This window comes from Nannospalax galili, unplaced genomic scaffold (assembly GCF_000622305.1).
Source record: "Nannospalax galili isolate Female #2095 unplaced genomic scaffold, S.galili_v1.0 scaffold49, whole genome shotgun sequence".
NCBI classification, from domain to species: domain Eukaryota; kingdom Metazoa; phylum Chordata; class Mammalia; order Rodentia; family Spalacidae; genus Nannospalax; species Nannospalax galili.
The window spans coordinates 1,730,587-1,749,197 of NW_008359444.1; the positions used below are offsets into that span (position 1 = coordinate 1,730,587).

The following is an 18,611-nucleotide window of genomic DNA, read 5'->3' on the forward strand; positions in this document are numbered from 1 at the left end:
TTTGATAGCTGTTGGAGTGGTTAGAATCAGTGTCAGTTCCCTCTCAAAGGCTTCTAGATAGGGGGAGAAAACAAATTTATCCATCATTTTAGAACAAGAGCTGGTTGTCTCCCTTCCACTTGAGTCTTATACACTGGGTTTATGACCCTCACTCTGGCCTGAAATCCAGTTCTGCAACTTCAAGCTTGTCTTTTCCCGAGCCGCAGGAGATAGCCTGCCAGCAGCAGTTGTGTGGATGACTGGGGTGAACTCTGATGTTGGGGTGTTCTTGCTGCACAGGTGCTGTGGTGGTTTGAATGAGAATGTGTCTCCAAGTATTTGAACACTTGGTCCCCATTTGGTAGTACTGTTTGAGGAAGGTCATAGAAACTTTAGGAGTTATAGCCGTGCTGGAGGAAGCATGCCATTGGGGAAGGGCTTTGAGAGCATATAGCCATACCCCATTTCCAGTCTGTCCCTCTCTGCTTCTTGTGCCTGCTTGAAGATGTGAGCTCTTAGCTCTCTGCTCTGGCTGCCTCCCACCAATCCTCCCTACCATGATGGACTCTTATCCCTCTAGAACCATAAGCCCAGTAAACTTTCCCTTCTTTAAGTTGTCTTGGTCATGGTATTTTATCACAGCAACAGACAGGTAACTAATACTGGAGAGCCTTCCCTCATCTACACATGGCTGTGAGGTAGAAGGGAGTGAGCCAGTCTGAGACCTAACCTCATATGCAGGATGCAGGAGGAAGCTGAAGGCTGCAGTGTAGACGGCACACTGGAGATTGCCATCTCCCAGGTAGGGCAGGAGCTGTCAGATGCTTCCTTCTCTTTTTGTGAACTGCAAAAACATTTTTCTATATGAGAAGCTTGTCCTAGTATAGGCTGAGGGAAGATAACACTGGTATGTAGGTCAAGACCCCTCTCAGGGCAGGTCAGTTGATACTGGCATGATGAAGGCACTTATGGTCTGCAGGGGTGATGGTTGGGGAAGCCATTGGGGACTGTTGTGACTGTCCTAGCACAGAGGCAGGCAGCAGGAATCTGTGCCCCTGGGTGCTGAAGAGATAGCCAGCATGTTCCTGGCATGCGGCAATACTTCAGCTACCAGGAAATGACACCCTGGAAAAATCCAGGGAGAAAGCACCTTTTAGGGTGCTGCCCTGTTAGTCCTACCCTTAGGAAGTAGGGATACTGGACTTGACCTGTGCTGGTTGCTGCAGATCCTTTTCCTGGGGTTTTGCTTTTGCTAGGTACCTCACTATGTGATTGACTACAGTTTGTGTACTCATGGGGTAGGACACATAGCAGCTGTGGCTCTCATCTAGAGCAGGTATCTGGAACAGGCCTGAGTTGATGCAGTGTGGTTTGAATGCAGACTTGTGCTGATTAAGGTCAGCTGTGCAGAACTGCTGCGACTCTGTGAGGGAGCTGCAACCAAGGCACCCTTAGGTGTTCTGGGTTGGGTGCTGTTGGTTCTACAATCAGAAAGAGGGTAAGTGCCAGGAGATGTGGTGTAGTGTGCCAGCCTAGGTGCGTGCATGTGAGCCTAGGTGCATGTGTATGCATTTGTGCATGGTTGGAAAGAGGGAGAGATGACAAGAAGATGTCTCTGGGCTCTATGCCAGGGGTCCCCTGACTTCTGCCTGGTCAGCCCTGGTGAAGTGAGGCTGATGCCCAAGGAGCATATCAGCAGGTGCTCTACCAACTCTTTTATGGTCCTCTAGGCTCCAGGTACTTTTCACCTGCCATCATGTCCACGGTGCCTCTACCACTCAGGCCCTACCCACCAGCTTCTGGCTTATAAGGAACGACTGTGACACAGTTTAAAAAAATACACTTATTTATTGTGTGTGTGTTTATATGTGTGTGCACAAGTGTGGAGGTCAGAGGAAAAACTTGGAGCTGGTTCTCTCCTTCTACCATGTATATCCCAGGAACTGAACTCAGGTTGTCAGTCTTGGCAGCAGGTGCCTTTTCCTACCGTACTATCTCATTGATCTAGAGTGTCAGCTTTTCAAATCCATATTTTGGGAAACCTGGCTTTCTCCTTTCTCAGCTAACAATTTAGAGTTAGAACTCCAGGCAAGGAGGTGCTAGAGGAGGAGGAGAAGGAAAAGGAAGAGGAAGAGGAGGGCCCCTATGGGTTCTACTGCTAAAAGTGTTCTGAGTGTGGGGAGCTTTACATGGTACAATAGAAGCATTCTGCTGGAACCCAGTCTTTTGTTGGATGAAAATGCCGAAAACTAGAACATACATAATTTTATTTGTGAAAACCCAGAAGTTCTTGCCTTTTCCCAGGCTCCTTGACTCTGGAATAAGGACCCATCTCCTCCAGGTGACAAAGGCTATAGAATAAGGACACAGTGTCCTCTCCTTTCCAAGGTCACAACAATGGCTAGAAGGCATGCACACTGTACTGAGCTGCTTCCTGTGTAGAGCTGTTTCCTGCAGACATTGTAGAGAATAGGAAAGAGACAGATTTTTTGCTTCCTGAGCCCTCTTCTTGGCAGCTTGGTGATTTGTGCCCAACAGTACTTGATGGCTTGGAGCACAGGCCAGAACCTGTTTACACCAGGGCTGTTCATCCTGCTGGGCTTCCCTGGGCCACGGGGCATGCATGTTAGCTCTTTCTGGTCGTGTACCTGCTCACAGTGTCTGGGAACATGGCCATTATCTCCCTGGTAGGGGCACACAGATACCTGCAGACACCCATGTACTTCTTCCTCTGCAACCATTCCTTCCTGGAGATCTGGTTTACCACAGCCTGTGTGCCCAAGACTCTGGCCACCTTCATTTCCTGGGGCAGCACCATATCCTTGGCTGGCTGTGCCATACAGATGTACTTTGTCTTCTCACTGGGATGCACTGAGTACTTCCTGCTGGCTGTAGTGGCCTATGACTGCTACCTGGCCATCTGCCTGCCACTTCGCTATGGTGGCATCATGACACCTGGGCTGGCAGTGCAGCTGGCCCTGGGCTCCTGGCTTTGCAGTTTTTCTGCTATCACTGTGGCTGCTACCCTCATCACATGTCTCTCCTTCTGTGACTTATGTGTCATTTATCGCTTCTTTTGTGACATTGAACCCTGGATCGTGCTGTCCTATACTGACACACAGGCATAGAACTGGTGTCTTTTGGTATTGCCTTCTGTGTCATTCTAGGCTCATGTGGTGTCACACTGGTCTCTATGCCTATATCATCATCACCATCATTAGGATTCCCTTAGCTCAGGGCAGGCACTGTGCTTTCTTTACCTGCTCATCTCACCTCACAGTGGTGCTTATCTGGTATGGCTCTACCATCTTCCTACATGTGAGGACATCAGTGGAGTTCTCTAGATCTCACCAAGGCTGTCACAGTGCTCAATACCATTGTCACATCAGTTTTGAACCCCTTCATATATACCTTGAGGAACAAGGATGTGAAGGAGGCTCTATGTAGGATGGTGCAGGGAAATTAAGAACAGCACCTATCACTGCCTGGCTCTCATGGGCTCTATTGGTCATGGAAGTTGCTCCCATCCTAGTGGGGAAAGTTTCTCCTCTTCTTATGGGCTTTTCCCAGGAGTGATCACTGCCTCCCCCAGGTTCCAGGCAGATTATAACAGAAATGGGGCCTCTGGTACCCAGGAGGTGCCTCACAAGGGATCTAAGTACCACGTGTTATGTACATTTCTCACAGAGCACCAGGCCTGGCCAGACCCCTGGTCTTAACCACCCTACAGATGTCACTAAGGCATACCTGGAGCCTCCAGAGTGGCTTATTAGGGAAGGGCATGCCAGGTCACCTGGGGCCCACTCTGGCAAGGGTTAACTATGGTGATAAAACCAGTAGCACAGAAGGCTCTGAGGATGCCTGGGACCTGCAAGGGCTGTTTGGAATCACACCAAGGCCTCAGGGCATACACATCACATTTCATATCTTCCTGGGTCCTAGCTGTGGGGAGTGGAGGTCCAAGAAGAGGTCAGAAGGAGGCTGGGGTCCTGGATGCCTGTGTGGTCTCAGGGCTTGGAGAAGGATCTGGGCTGACCCTCCAGACCACTGGTTCATACTCTGGGAGCAGCATGGATGGGATCAGACACATCACCACTCTGATCCTCCGTGTCTTCATTCATAAATGGGTCCATGATGGTGCTATCTCAAGGTGCCCTTGTGAGTATAGATGTCTTAGTGTATTCAAAGTGCTTAGAACAGGGGCCAGGAAATGCTGTCATTAATATTGTTTACACAATGTAGTAGATAAAGCAGTGCAGACTATCTTCTGTTTATTTATTTAGAGACATTGTCTCACCTTTCCCAGACTGGCCTTAAACTTGCTGGGATTATAGGTGTGCATTACCATGCTCAGCTTATGTGGTGCTAGGGATCAAAGCCAGGGCTTCATGCATACTAGGCAAGCCCTCCACAAACTGAGCTATATCCCCAGCCCTCAGATTGTCCTTTTGGCTTCCTCATTTTATCTGGGACAATCACCAGGGCCTGTGACATCCACCTAATACTCACTCTGATCTCCTGGCCTCCAGAAATCCCAGGAAGAACTGGATTCCCTAAGGGTCCTGGATTGAAAAGATCTTTTAGAAAGGCCCCAGTGTCCCTGAGTAAGTTTGTACTTTGGGCCTTTTGAGAACTGTGGCTGCAAGTAGCCATCCACGGCTATAGGGTTAGCTTGACTGTTGTCCAGGTTAAGGTGTGAGCTAGCCAAACCTACATTGCCTGGCCATAAGTTTAACCATAGCTGCTGTGTAGTGAATCTGAGCTCATCTTGTGCCCTACTCTGCTGCTCAGGAGAGGTTATGAGTCAGTGTGGTACTGGAGCAGGGCCATTGGGCCCTGTCTTGGCTCAAACACCACTTCTGGGGCTCATCACAGGCCACATCATTTAACATTCTCCTGGTCCCCATATCCCATCATTTCTGGATCCCCTGTTCTGTCCAACTTGAGGCCTGTGTGACCCATCTCTTGGCTTTTCTTCTCACTATCCTCCAGAGTAGGAGCCCAGGTGGGACTTGGAAGCTCTTCTCTGCAGTGACCTCCGCCAAGCATGGGGGAACAGGTGCTGGCAGACATTACTCACCCACTTATCCATCCATCCATCCATCCATCCATCCATCCATCCATCCATCCATGAATCCACCATCCACATACCCACTGAAGGTTAGATGTTGGAGACTCTGGGGACTATTTTAGTAATTTCCCAAGGTTGGAATAAAGGAGGGCTCTTCTCCCTGGATCATCTGCATCTAGTATTCCAGCATCACTTCCTTCAAGTGTGCCAGTCTTTATCTTTTGCTTGTTTTGAGTCAGGGTTTCACTATATAGTGCCTGGAACTCACTATGTAGAGTAGGTTGTCTTCATAGAGATCTGCCTGCCTCTGCCTCCTGAGTGCTGGGATTGTAGGTGTGTGCCACCATGCCTGACCCCGTAGTTTTTATCTTGATCTCATGTATTTCTTGTCAGTTCTTAGTCTAACAGGACTTAGTCTGTGAGCCACCCTTTCTCCTAAGGTCTACATGAGATTTACTTGATTGTGTGCTAATTTTGTGACCTAAGGAAACCATGTCCTCTAGTCCAATTTTATTTACCAGTTGGGGTTCTGTCTTTGCCTGCATTATTGTTTATGGACGTATTCTGCAGATTTTCCAGTCAATTGGTCAGTTAATAAATGCCTCTGTCACCCTGTATGAGCCAGGACCCAAATCAAGTAAATAGTTCACCTTTGCTTCTGTTCAGTGGTTCTAGCTCTGGAGTCCTATCTCATTTCAACTCTTTCTTGGTGTGTGTTATCATGGATGTGTGGAATCAGAGCTCATGAGTCAGTTTGAGAATATACCTTTGTTTCCATTGCACTATATAGAATATTCTCACATTTCAGATTAGAATTTACAGAAGTATTGGCACACATCTATAATTCCAGCACTTTGGAGGCTGAGGCAGGAGGATTGCCATGAGTACTAGGCCAGTCTGGGCTACATATGGGAGACTTTGTCTCAAAACTAAACAAAACAAAATGATGAGAATTAATATTAAATGTTAAAATTTCTACCTGTGCTCATTTGTTTTCTTCACTTCTAGTTAGAGGAGTGGTTAGTTTAATTAGATTAGTTAATACTGACTCAGTTAATAAAACTGCAGAGCTATCCCATCTTGCTTTGGGACACTGTTACTTCCTGAGATAAGGTAGCCTTAGGTTTCTTAGGACTGTGGCTCCTGCTCAGAACTGCCCAGGAAGTCTGCCTGACTGTGGACATGCCCTGGAACTCAGCCTAACAGAAGGTAGTGTTTCTGATTCCTGTGAACCCGTGTAGCCCAGGTAGGACTCACCACAGGAGACCATGGCTCAGGCTACCTCCAAATGGATTCTTTGGTTGGTGGAAAATATAGGAGACTCCTAGGCCATTCTGTGGACAGTGGGGTTTCAGGTGGCCCCTGGGTCTAACAGACAGAGGGGGAGTGGGTATCAGCTTAGCTTCTTCCTAGAGGCAGCCCTACACTACAAGAGTATTGGGGGTTGCCCATTCCTTTCTTTTAAAAATTTTTAAAAATTATTTTATGTGTATGAGTGTATTGCCTGCGTGTATGTAAGTGCACCTGTTTTGTGCAATGCCCACGGAGGTCAAAAGAGGGTGTTGGGTCCCCTGGAACTGGAGTTATGGATGGTTGTTGGCTGCCATGTAGGTGCTGGGAATCAAACCTGGGTCCTTTGCAAGAGCAGCCAGTGCTCTTAACTGCTGAGCCATCTCTCCAGCACCCCATTTCCTTCTTAGCATACTGGGTTTCCAGGTTTTGTACCCAGAATTATGAAAGTAGATCCCCTGTCATTAGAACTAATAACTGTCAGCATATGTTTCTTTCCCAAGCCTTATTCTTGATTAAACAAAAATGAACAGAAGAATTACAAGTGCTGGATTGCCAGGCCTGGCTCTGCCCCTGAGAATAGCTGAGATCTGTCTGTGGCAGACCCCAGGATGTCCACCACTGCCCTCTACCATGGGACCCAAAGTGGAGACTGTGTCTGCATTGTCTGAGGCACAAAATGCTTCTCCATGCTCCAAAGGTTGGACCTCAGATCCTTGGAGAATTCTGGGTCTCCCAAAGTACAACTCACCCCAGGGCTACTTGGAGGGTTTATCATGCAGTAACTAGAATGGGGACAGTACTGAGCGTTTCTGTTTGGCCTTTGCTTGATCCTGAGGTTGATCTGGCACAGGATGGGAAGCTGGTTCCTTTGGTTTATATACTCCACTGCACACTGACTTAGTCATTCATGTGTATGCTGAATCTGGCACTGTGATTACAGGTGGAAGACTAAGCCAGGTGCTCACTCTCAGGCCATGTAAGACCATATGGCCAAGCACACAGGATTGCCTTTGTGAGGAAGTGAGCCTGTTAGGTCTCATAGTGAGCTATGAAGTTCTTGGCCAAGTGAGCTAGGTGTGCAGCGTCTAGGCCAGGGTAACATGAAGGTAGGGATGTGAAGCAGTGACACGCTGACCAGCATTTGGGTACAGTTTTGTTGGGAGCAGAATAGTGTTGCCTCCATCTTCAAAGGAGGCTGCAGAAAACCATTGTGTGGGGTCTGGCTATGCCTCACTCTCTTTGGTCTACTGGGAACACCTTGAACTCTTAGGGTAAGTAGCTTGGTCCTTGGGTGTTTCCTCACTTCAGTGAAAGCAGAAGGGTCCTCAGGTGGATGGTAACACCTGTCTTCTGTTCTCTAAAGTTGCACAATGAGATCAAGGGCAGAGCCAAGGACACAATACAATTTTGTATCTATAGGTTATTTAAGATGAAAATTGATGTCATTTCCTCCTTTTTATAGTTGACTTTTCTCCAAGATATTGTCTTCTGGTATTATAACAACTCAGATTAACTGCTGGGTGCTCTTCCTGAACAGCCTTCCCATGGCTTAAGCTTCTGAAGGACCTGAACAAACCACAAGCTGAGTCCAGCCTTGACAATGCCCTGGGAGGCTTTCAGTTAGCCTGGGGGTTGGATCCCTGGACTGGAGTTGAACCCAGGATCTTACACATGCTAGTCTGGTGTTGTCCACTGAGCTACATCTTCAGGCCCTCTTTTTAAATTAAAAATTGTTAGCCCACATTTATATATGTATATGATTATACTTTGTTCTGATTTGTCTGCCATTGCCCTTCCCTGTCTCTGCCCCTCTCTCTTTTTTGTCCTCTTCCTCCCTGAGAAGAGTCTCCACTCCATTTTCATGTAATATGTATTCTGTTACTTCCTCATAAGATCTCTTCCTGTCCTCTCATGGTTCCTAGATCTTTAAATTTATTTATTTATTTATTCAAAGATTTATTTTATTTATATGTCTCTTTGTATGTGTGTGAATGTGCACAAACATACAGGTGCTGCAGAGACCAGAAAAGCAGGCCTGAATTTCCAATTCTCCTGCCTCAGCCTCTTGAGTAGCTGGACTTTTAGGCCTGTGTCACTACCCCTTCCAAAACACTCAGTTTGGCAAGGATTTGAAGGATGAGTTTGAGGGAACAATAACAGAGTCAGGCACCTCTTGGGGAATAAGCCAGAATGACAGAGGCAGACATAGGGCCTGCTGACTTCTGGATGCTGGGGACAAGGGGTAGAGAGGAGGACTTCATTGACATGGGCTCTGCTAAATATACCCTTCTGGATGTTCTTAAAGACATGGCAGAGGGAAGGCCTTGTTCCCTTGAACCATATACTTCAGTAAATTGTGAACAGTAAGTTGTGAAAGTCCTTTCCCTCTGGCTTAAATGTTTTATGACATGGCTTTAGCCACACCAAGAACTTTGAGTCAAGGACATGTTATGATAACATAGCAATATTATTATTATCCCTGAAATAGCACTTGCCCCCAATCACCTTTATTCATATCTCTAGAGTCCTATGACTGTTTTTCATGATTGAACCTCTTAAATCAGGATCAAAACATGGTCCATAAACAAAGACCTCAGGGTCCTCAGCATTTTGGATGTGTGGTCTGTCAGCTAGGATATGGACAGATGCTGGAGGACCCAGCTGAATGGTCATGGAGGGTTACACTTTGTGGATGGTGAGGACACTGTAGCTAGAAATATGAACTGGCAAGGTCCTAAGCACAGAGGCCTCATCAGTGGGGACACAGCCGGCCATCTACTGGTTGCTCCTGGCCTCTGATCCCTCGTATACACATTAGTCTCTCATCTGATTTTCTATTGCCCAAAAAGTGGGTGCTCTTTAGCCTATAAGGCCATTACTGGGTTACAGCCTCCTGCTCAAGTGGGTTATAGGACAGGAGGCATCTCAGAAGAGGCACCCACTGAGGGAACACCTGCTGAGGGGCACCCCCTGAGGGGATGCTTGCTGAGGGTTACCCCCTGAGAAGACATTTGCTGAGCACATGCTCACTGAAGGGATACTTGCTGGGGTGGGGGTTCACCCTTTGAGGAGACAGTAACTGAGGGCTACCTGCTGAGTGGACATTTGCTGATGAGATGACCTTTGAGGGGACACTGTTGGAGAAGGTATGATGGGACACTTGCTGAGGGGCCTAAGAGGCTTCTTGCTGGGAATCATCTGCTCCTGGCTGCCAGGGCCCTCTTTGGCCCCTGAATCTGCTTATTACTGACTTTTGTGCCTTGGAAACTTAGCATTCCTGGTGCTTTGGCTAACAGGCCTGTGTAGGCAGTAGGTGGCAGCAGTTCACCTGCCAGGAACTGGTGAGGGTGCCTCAGCTCCCTGTGCTGAGCACCTACTGTGGTGGCCCCGCCCTTTGCCTCTTCCTTGACCTACTTCGCCCAAGGGGCTGGCAGCACTGTGTGAGGAATGGTGGCTTTAATTTTTAAAATTCTGTATCTATTTCTGATAAAAAGTTTATGGTCTTTTGGCAGTTGGGGAATAGTGCACAAACCTCTTGGTACCCAATCAAATTTACAGTACACAATGATTCCAACCAACGTTTGTGAGAAGTTTTAAAAGCCAAGGGAATACCTGTTATGTTCCCTGGTGCTCCATTAAAAAGAAGGTGGTAGGGGCTGTGGGAGGCTGAGTTGCTGTGGGGCCATCGCACCAGGCTCTGGGTCCATTAGGAAGTGTGTGATTAGGCAAGAAGAGTCTAGGTATCATCATGGATAGAGAAAACTATTCCAATTAATAATGCCTCAAATTTGTCAAGCAGTTAATTAGCTCAGAGAAGTTAATTTCAAACAAGCAATTATGCATCAGGTGAGGAGCCCTCCTGAGGGGGAAAGGTAGGTTGAAGTGAGCTCATTTCTGAAGAAGTCTCTCCTTTCAAAATGCCACCCAGAGGAAGGACAGTGAGGAGATGGTGAACTAGGGTGTCTTGGTTTGGCAGCCACTTTGTATCCCAGTCTTTGTGGAATTTGCTTCCCACCTGCTAACCAGAGCTCATCTGGAGTCTCCTGTCCATCAAAGACTAAAGCATGCACCCATGTGCCTGGAAGCCAGCCTTTCCTGGATATAAACAAGTCATAAAAAGGGCTCTACACTCTGACACTCTTTGGGATTGTTGGGATTCTCAGTTATCTCTGCATTCTTCCATAATGTTTTAAAAAATATTAAAAAAATTAAAAAATTATTATTTTATATTTATTATTTTTATTTTATGTGTATGAGTATATTGCCTGCATGTGTGTGAGTGCACCAGTGTCATATAATGCTGCAGAGGTCAGAAGAGGGCTTTGGAGTCCCCTGTAACTGGAATTAAGGATGGATCGTAGCCGCCGTGTGGGTGCTGGGAATCAAACCCAGGTCATCTGCAAGAGCAGTCAGTGCTCTTAACTGCTGAACCATCTCTCCATCCCCCTTAAAAACATTTTATTTATTATTTTTATTTTATGGGTATGAGCGTTTTGCCTGCATGTATGTGTCATATAATGCCCACAGAGGCCAGAAGATGGCATCAGGTCCCCTGGAACTGGAGTTACAAGGTGTTGTTCGCTGCCATGTGGGTGCTGGGAACTGAACCTGGGTCTCTGCAAGAGTAACCAGTGCTCTTACTGGCTGAACTATCTCTCTAGCCCTCATAATTTGTGTTTTAAATGGATTTGCTTTTTCTGGCTGTGTAAATTTTTTATTGAAGTGCAACACACATTTAGGAAAGAGCCTGAGCCATAAAATTAGAATTTGATGAGTTTTCATAATCTGAGCATAAGCACAGCACCCCACTGAGAATTGGTATGGTGAGTTGCTGATCCAAATCCCCTCCACGCCAGGGTCTTGCCACCTACTTTGATAATCACAGAGGGTGTGTTATTTCCTATCTTGACCCACTTGACATGGTCTGCAGGTTCTCCATGATGTCCTGTGGGATGGTTCCTTACCTCTCACTGCTGACTGTATCTATTGCATAGGTAGCCCACAGTCATTCCCTTGACTGGGGGCAGTCACATTGCTTCCATTATTTGGTTCCTATAAATACTACTACTGTGATTCTTATATGATTGGGGAGATGTGCATGTTGGCTGTTTCTGAAAGCAAAAATGTGTGGCCTTTGGAATGTGTGCATTCAGCTTCAGTATCCAAAGTAGTATAAGTGCAGGAATGTCTTCTCACCGACCTGGGCCTTGCAAGTGGTCCACCATGCAGTCATACTTACTGGTCATATCTCCCAAGAGCTCTCCATTTGAAATGAATGTGACTAGCTACCTAGCTCTTCTTAGAGCTCTAGACGTACTCTGTGGGGCCAGAGCCAGCCATAAGCAACTCGATGAAGCCTTACTGTGTCTGCTCAGAACCAGCTACTGGGAATACCTGGCTCATGAGTGGATGGCCTGGGAAGAATCTAACCTCTGTGTCCCTGAGCAAATCCACAAGCTTTAGTTTCCTGTCTTTGACTCAGGTATGGTAATCACACTTGCTTTCTCACTGTCTTAGTGGGATAGAGATGGAATTCCCCTGCAGAGGAATCTCAGGTCTGGGGTTCGAGAGTCTTTATATTCACCTGCTTCCACATACAGAACATTCCTTTCATGGCTGGCTTGGGCTGAGAGGAGAAAGGGCAGGGGGCTAATTACTATGGTCCCACATTGTGATGGTGAGTTTTCTTCTTTCTGTGGGACGTTTGTGACTGCAGCTTCTTAGCTAGTTGTGTGACTTGCTCTGGGGACATTGTCCACCTGATTTGTTTCTGGGCTGATCTTCACATAATTCTTTTAGAGAAAAATATTCTGTTTGGTATAAATCTCTCTTTAATCTGTGCTTACTCATTAGCCCATTATGATCACTGTTGTTATGATTCACACCTACATTAACTATTGTCTGTATGTTGCTGTGCATGTGAAATTTTGTAGGGCTAAGGCTGGTGAGTCACACTCTGGGCTGAGGCTTTTGACACTGACAGGACCTGGGTCACAGCTGCCAGAGTGCTTGGTCATGACAGGTGCCAGTCCTCTCAGAAGTAGGGGGAAAAACCTTTGCTGATCTCATTTTTCGGATATCAGCTCATATACTACACCTTTTGATAGTAAGTTCTCTAGTCCTTAAGTGACCTGTGTGCAAACTACCTCTACTCATAGTGGCTCACTTTGGAAATACAAGACAGAAATGTCTCTCATAAAAATTTAAATACAATCTTAACGTGACAAAGCAATTCCACAGCCAGGTATTTACTCAAGAAAAGTGAAGTTTTTAAAATTTATTATTTTTATTTTATGTGTATGTGTGTATTGCCTACATGTAGGTAAGTGCACCTGTGTTGTGCAGTTCCCGCGGAGGACAGAAGAGGTTGTCAGATCCTCTGGAACTGGAGTTACAGACAGTTGTTAGCTGCCATGTGGGTGCTGGGATTTGAAACTGGGCCTTCTGCAAGAACAGCCAGTGTTCTTAACCGCTGAGCCATCTCTCCAGCTCCAAGAAAAGTGAAGTTTTTAAATTTTTTTCTGTACAGAGACATTGTCTGGGTTTGTTTTAATTTTTTTTGTTATTTTTTATTTTATGTGTATGAGTGTATTGCCTGCATATATGTAATTGCACCCATTTTGTGCAATGCTCATGGAGGTCAGAAGAAGGCATTAAATTCCCCTGGAACTGGAGTGAAAGACAGTTGTTAGCCACCATGTGGGTACCATGTGCCCACAGAGGTCAGAAGCTGGAGTTACAGGCAGTTGTGACTCACTTTATGGGGGTCCTGGGAACTGGACTTAGTTCCTTTGCAAAAGAAGTATATGCTCGTAACTCCTGAGCCATCTCTTGAGCCCTCTCCTTCCTTCCCCTGCTTTTTTTGAGACAGGGTCTTATACTGTCACCCAGACTGGCCTGAAACTTATGTAGCCCAAATTGGCTTAAATCATCCTGCCTCAGCCTCTTAAGTGCTAGATTAAAGATATAAGCTATCACAAGGCAAGTAATTTACTACAGAGCTACATACCCAACCTTGTGATCTATTTTATTTTTGTAGATGGTGTGAGGTATGGATCAAAGCGAAATTTTAAAGAATTGTTTTTATGCCTGTATATATGAAGTTCGCCATGTGCATGCAGTGCCCATAGAGGCCAGAACTAAGGGTTGTTAGCTACCATGTGGGTGCTAGAAACTGAATCTGGGTCCTCTGCAAGATCAGTCAGTGCTCCTAACTACTGAGCCATCTCTCTCCAGTCCCCCAACTCCCCTCAGGTCTCATGTAGGTCTGGATGGCCTGGAACTCACGATGAAGACCCACTTAAAAAATCTGGATATTTGTTTATTTTTCCAGCATAATTTGTTGAAAAAAAGTTCCTTTCTACACTGATTTGCCTTTGAAAGTTTGTAAAAAGCTAGTTGCCTTTATTAGTGTGGTCTGTTTCTACAGGCTCTGTTTGGCTTTGGTTCGCTTTTCTTCCTTCAGCTGACCTCACTGTCTTGGTCACCAGTCTCCTAAAAAGTCTTGGAATCCGGTTATGTAAGTTGTCAGACTTCATTGCTGTTCTTCAGATTGTTTTCAATATTCCAGGTTCTCTGATTTACATAAGAACCTTAGGACAGTATGGAAGTTTCTGAAAGAAGTCTGCTGAGATTTTGATTGAGGTTGTGCTGACTCTAGAGACCAGTGTGGGGAGGGTAGATAGCAATATGAGACTTTTGATCAATGAACATGGCTTATTGCTCCCCTGTAGGTATTCTTTAATTTTCTCAGCAAAGCCAAAGAATTACATACAATTAAATTTAATAAACCAATTTAAAAATTAAAATTAAAGATAAAAATTATAAAGTAGTAGTTTTAATCATAGTTTTTGCAGATTTTTTGGTAAGATTTGTCTTTTGGGAGATTTATTGTTAGCTCTTTTGTTTTTGGTTCCACTTAAAATATTTAAAAATGATTCAGTTTCCTGTTTGTTGGTAGTATATTGAAACACATTTGAATTTTGAACATCTGTCTTACTGATTGGTTATTTTTAAGATTTAAAAATTTAATTGTATGTATGTGCATGTGAGTACATGTGTGTATGTGCATGTGAGTGCATGTGCCTGTAGGGGCCAGAAGAGGCTGTTAGATCCCCTGGAGGCAGAGGTACAGGCAGTTGTGAACTTCCTATTGTGGGTGTGGGGAACTCAATTACGGTCCTTTGACAGAGCAGTAAGTGCTCTTAACTACTAAGCCATCTCTCCAGCCCCTAAGCACTGATTTTTTTTTTTTTTTGAGACAGTGTCTCCTTATGTAGCCCCAGCTGGTCTGGAATTTGCTATGTAGACTGGGCTGACCTCAGTTTCACGGAAATCCACCTGAATCTTGGGATTACCAAGGTTGGTCTGTTTTTTTTTTTTTTTTTTTTTTTTTTTTTGAGATAGGGTCTCACTATGTAGATCTGGCTTGACTGTCAATCATGGAGTCAACTGGGCTTCCAGTAGGGAGAGGGTTCTCCTCTTAGAGAGCTTTTTTTTTTTTTTTCTAGGCATGAATGTTAGGTTTCCTTTATGTTTTTGTGCATCTAAATGAGAGTTACAAAAAGATCATGCCTGATAGTCAAGTCAGATCTGGAACTCACTATATGAACCAGAATGGCCTCTAAGTCATAGAGAACTACCTGCCTCTGCTTTCTGAGTCCTCCAGAGTAAAGGCTTACATCAACACGCCCCAACTCTAATTGATTCTTAAATGTTAATCTAAACTTGCATTCCTAGTACAATTCCTAGTCACTATGAATTATGATTTATTTCTACCCCTGGATTTTACGGACTAAAATTTATTTAGAAAATTTGCATCTATATTCCTAAGAAATATGGTTTATAGTTTATTTTGTAATTCTTTTGGTCCTGAATAAAAATAATGCTTCCTCAGGATGAGTTGAGAAGTATTCCCTTATCTTGAATACTCTGGAAAGGCTTGTATGTTATTTTTTCTTAAATGCCATGTAGGATTAACCAGCAAAGCTTTCTCTCCTGAAGTATTTTTTGAGGGGAAGATTTTTACTACAAATTTAAGAGATTTAGATTTGAAGCTCATGTATCTCCAGCATTGCCTATTTAATCCATGTATCAATCTACTGGCATAAAGTCATTTGTAATATTTCCTTAGTATCTTTCTAAAGTCTGTGGACTCTGTGATGATGTCACTATCTCATTTTTGTTTCTGATCATTTATATGTGATCTGATTTCTTCCTAATCAGCATGGCTAGAAGTTTATCTGCATTGCTGATTGTATAATTACATTTTGTTGCTATGATAAAACAAATACCAGGAGCAAAAGTGACTTACAGAAGAAAGAATTTACTTTGGCTTATGGTTCAAGAGGAAGAATACATAATGGAGGGGGAGGCTTGGTAGGTAGAGCAGAAAGCTAAGAGATTACATCTTTAAACATGAAGCAGAGAGAGTGAATGGGAAGTGGGGCAAGGCTATGAACTCTCAAAGCCTACCCCTAGTGACATACTAGCAAGACCATACCTCCTAAGCCTCCCCAAGTAATGCCACCAACTGTAAGTGATATACTAGTTTGCCTTCAACTGCTGTGATAAAAACACCAACCAAAACCAACTTGGGGAGGAAAGAGTTGTTTATTTGGCTTGTAGCTCACTGTCCATCATCAAGGAAGCCAAGGCAGGAACTCAGGACAGGAACCTGGAGTTCAGGGCAGAAACCTGGAGCGCAGGCCACAGAGGAGTGCTGTTTTACTGACTTTCTCCCTGGCTTGTGCTCAGCCTGCTTTCTTAAACAATACAGGAACACCTGCCCAGGGGTGGCACTACCCACAGTGGGCTGGACCTTCCCACATCATTCATGCTTCAAGAAAATATCCCACAGACATGGCCACAGGCCAATCCAATGGAGGACATTCCTCTGCCCAGGTGTGTCAATTTGACAACTAAAACTATATAGCACAATTAACCCCTTGTCAACTTGACACACAAGCACATCACTTTAAACCAAAACCCTTCTATTTCTTATTTCCAAGATTTCATATTAATATTACAACATAAAATAGTACAACTTTAAAAAGTTCCATACTCTTTAAAAAATTCAAGCATGCCAGGCTTGATGGTGCATGACTTTAATCCCAGAACTTGGGAGGCAGAGGCAGGTGGATCTCTGTGTGTTCGAGGCCAGCCTGGTCTACATAGAGAGTTCCAGGCTAGCTGGGACTACAGGGAGACCCTGTCTCAAATAGACCCCCCCCCCAAATTCAAACACTTTAAAAGTTCAAAGTCTCTTTTAAAAGTATCTTAACTGTGGGCTCTTGTAAAACCCAAAACAAGTTAAGTACTGTTTTATTTCAAAAGGGAAAATTCAGGCATACTTAAGCAAAGCCAAAGTCCAGCAAAGTAGCTCAAGGCTGGACATCTGGGATTCATTCACAATCTCTGGGCTCCAAAGGGGTTTGGCTGCTTCACTTCTCTGGCTTTGCCATTCATAGCACACCCAGCTTGTCTTGTAGGCTTAGGTCAGCTCCATTCTACGCCTGCTGTTGCCCTTGGTGGTTGTCCCATGGTCCTGGTATCTCCTAAATGCTGGGGTCTCTACTGAAGCTGAGGCTGCACCTTCACCACTAGATTCTCTCCATGTCACCTTCAACATCAGAACCATGTAGGAAACTTATACATATTACCAAGACCTCTTTCTGCTTGAGCTGAAGACTTGGGCCCCCCTCTGGACCATAGCTTCTGTGTGCTGACCCTGAGGAAATACTTCCCAGAAGATTTTGCCACTATGATGCTGGTTTCTTGTTACTCACAGGTGATTTTTCAACCCCAGCTAACACGCATCAATTGTCCAAGTAAAGCAAAGGTTTCACTTTAGTGGTGTTGGTCTCTTCTTAATCACAGCTGATTTTCAGCCTCAGCCAACCAGAAACCACAGATTCTCAATTAAAAATATCATATAAACAGACCTGATAATCTTTGCTTCCCTTGAAACTTCACAAGGCCTCCATCATCTGCATTTCTCCAAACCTCACAGAACAACTCACTACATTTCAAGCACTTTCCATTCCAAAGCTCTAAAAACTTTCACAATCCTCCCAGACACATATTGTCAGGTCCATCCCAGACACATATTGTCAGGTCCATCCCAGACACATATTGTCAGGTCCATCACAGTTGGTACCACAATCCTGGTACCAACTTCTTAGTTTGCTTTCAACTGCTGTGATAAAAACACTGACCCAAACCAACCCAAGTAGGAAAGGGTTTATTTGGCTTACAGCTCACTGTCCATCATCAAGGGAAGCGAAGGCAGGAACCTGGAGCACAGACCATGGAAGAATGCTGTCTGCTGACTTGCTCCCCTGGTCTGTGCTTAGCCTGCATTCTTACACAATACAGGACCACCTTTCCAGGGATGGCACCACCCACAGTGGGATGGGCCTTCCCACATCACTCAACAATCAAGAAAATGTCCCACAGACTTGGCCATAGGCCAACTCAATGGAGGAAATTCCTTAATGGAGGTTCCCTCTACTCAGATGTGTCAAGTTGTTGATAACTAAAGCTGTTTACTACAGTGTCCAAATACCCAAGTCTATGGGGAATATTTCTCATTCAAACCACCACAATGATATTCTCTCTCTCTCTCTCTTTTTTTTGGTCTTTTTGAGATAGGGTCCTGCTGTAGCCCCAGCTGACCTGGAACTCACTATGTCGACCAGCCAGGCTGGCCTGGAACTCACAGAGATCCACCTGCCTCTGCCTCCCAAGTGCTGGGACTAAAAGGCATGCACCACCATACCCGGCTCACAATGATATTCTTAATAAGCAGGCTTCTGGTCTTAACTGGTTTTATAGATTGATTAAACTTTTTTTGATTTTATTATTATTGTTTTGTGTGTATGAGTGTTTTGTCTGCATGTATACAAGTGTACCCATATTGTACAATACCCACAGAAGCCAGAAGAGGGAATCAGATCCTCTGGAACCTGAGTTAGGGCCAGTTGTTAGCTACCATGTGGGTGCTGGGAACTGAACCTGGGTCCTCTGCAAGACCAACTAGTGCTCTTAACTGCTAAGTCATCTCTCCAGCCCATATAGTGTCTTTTATGCTATATATTTTACTAATTTATTCTCTGACCATATATTCCTTATAGAAGAGGCTGAACCCACTGATTTAAGGTCTTTTTGCTTTCTTTTTTTTAATTTTTACAAAAACTTTATTGAGAATTTCATACATGTATGGTGTTTTGATCAAATCCATGCCCACTCCCTCCCCTCCAACAATCCC

At 44.8% G+C, this 18,611-nt stretch overlaps 1 pseudogene; it reads left to right on the plus strand.

Moving 5' to 3' along the window:
• Positions 1-2,520: 2,520 nt before the first annotated feature.
• LOC103725861 lies at positions 2,521-3,445 on the plus strand (annotated as a pseudogene).
• Positions 3,446-18,611: the final 15,166 nt, after the last annotated feature.